Raw genomic sequence first — 1,866 nt, forward strand, 5'->3', positions numbered from 1 at the left:
TGTAACATTCATGAAAATTGAACGTATAGTGGACCAAAAGTGAACTTCAATACATTCCAAAGTATAAAACATTTCATTCTCTAAAAATAATGCAATGAGAATGGGTAAATAGCAAAATAACAAAACCCAAAAGCAAAATTGCCCCCATATCTTGAAATTAAAAAAAATATTTGGGCAAGGGGAAATGTAAACCAAAATTACAGAATTTCTAGGAAAAAAAAAGATTTAAAAGTACACATCAGAATCTATGGAATCTAGCTAAAGTAGTCCTCTGAAGAAAGCTCATAGCCCTAAATACTTATTTCAGTGAAAAATAAAATGTTGAGAATGAATTAAGCATCCTGGTTTTTCAAATTAGAAAAAGGACAGCAAACCAAAGGAAAGCAGAAGGAAGAAATTATAAAGAAATTGTAAATTCCTGTTCTTTTCCAGCTAGAACCATGAAGGTTCCTGCTTTGCTGGAAACCTGTAAGAAAAAGTGAAGGAATTTTGAAGAGCTGAAGATCAAGTACCCGAGAAAGAAGTTTGACCAAAAAATGCTTCTGAAGACAAGGAGGAATCTTATCTACAAAAAAGCTAAGCACCATCACGGGGAATATAGGCAGATGTACAGAACTGAAATTCGAATGGCTAGGAGGCAAGAAAAGCTGGCAACTTTTATGTACCTGCAGAATCCAATAGGCATTTGTAATCAGAAACAGAGGTATCAATGATATGAGCCCAAAGTTCCAAAAGGTGTTGCAGTTTCTTTGCCTTTGCCAGATCTTAAATGGCACCTTTGTTAAGCTCAACAAAGCTTCAGCTAACAGGCTGAAGATTGTAGAATTATATATTGTGTGAGTATACCTATACATGAAGTCAGTAAATGAACTAATCTAGAAGCTTGGTTATGGAAAAATTAGTCAGAGAATTGCTTTGATGGATTACACTTTGCTCAATCTCTTAGCCAATATGGGATCATCTGCGTTGGAGGGCCTGATTCACGCAATCTATACTGTTGGAAAATGCTTCAAGAAGCAAATAACTTCCTGTGGCCCTTCAAATTATCTTCTCCATGAGGTGGAATGAAGAAAACACCCATTTTGTAGAAGGTGGAGATGCTGGCAACAGGGAAGACCAGATCAACAGGCTTATTAGGAGGATGAACTAAGAGGTCTACCATGATTATTTCTGTAATCTAGTCAGTTAATAAATAGTAAGTGCTCTCACATTGAAAAAAAGAAATCATAAATTCCTAACAGGAATTACTGAGTTAAACAACAGAAAAACAGAACTAATAAAATAATTTGCATATTTTAAAAAATTAGATTAAGGGTCAGCAAATTGTATCTCACAGGCCAAATTTGGCCTGCCACCTATTTTATGTGGCTCACAAGCTAAGAATGATTTTTGCATTTTTAAATGGGTAAAAAAAATTCAGTATTTTGTGACACATGAAAATTTTATTAAACTCAAATTTTAGGGTTCATAAATAAATTTTACTGAATACAGCCACACCCATTTGTTTTCTATTACCTGTGGTTGTTTCCATGTTGTAATGACAGAGTTGAATATTTGTGGCAGAGACCAAATAGCCTGCAAAGCCTAAAATATTTACTGCATGGCCCTTTACAGAAAAATTTTTCCCACCTCTCCTTGATACAGATGATTGAACCAAACAAATAATATCCCCAAACAAAAGAAATATAGTTGCACATCATAATTTTATAGTCTCTCTCAAGAGCCCCATACCCCTCTTCCTCTCTCTGTCATCCTCTCTTTCTCTCTCTTTTTGTTTTAATTTTCTCCATACCTTCAATCAATCACTAAGGAATATTAAGGGAAAAGTTAAAGTCCCAAGAAAGAACTTCAGAACTCTTAAATCTA

The 1,866-nt window shown here is 34.5% G+C and overlaps 1 protein-coding gene and 1 pseudogene across 2 annotated transcripts in view; both read left to right on the forward strand.

Annotated features, from left to right (window-relative positions):
* The window catches only part of LOC105818445 (vitamin D 25-hydroxylase), a 32,259-nt gene that overhangs the window by 28,186 nt on the left and 2,207 nt on the right, over window positions 1–1,866 (forward strand). The window lies entirely within an intron of this gene.
* Window positions 441–1,150, forward strand: LOC105818218 (annotated as a pseudogene).

Source organism: Propithecus coquereli, unplaced genomic scaffold, assembly GCF_000956105.1.
Source record: "Propithecus coquereli isolate 6110/MARCELLA unplaced genomic scaffold, Pcoq_1.0 Scaffold44, whole genome shotgun sequence".
Lineage (NCBI taxonomy): Eukaryota > Metazoa > Chordata > Mammalia > Primates > Indriidae > Propithecus > Propithecus coquereli.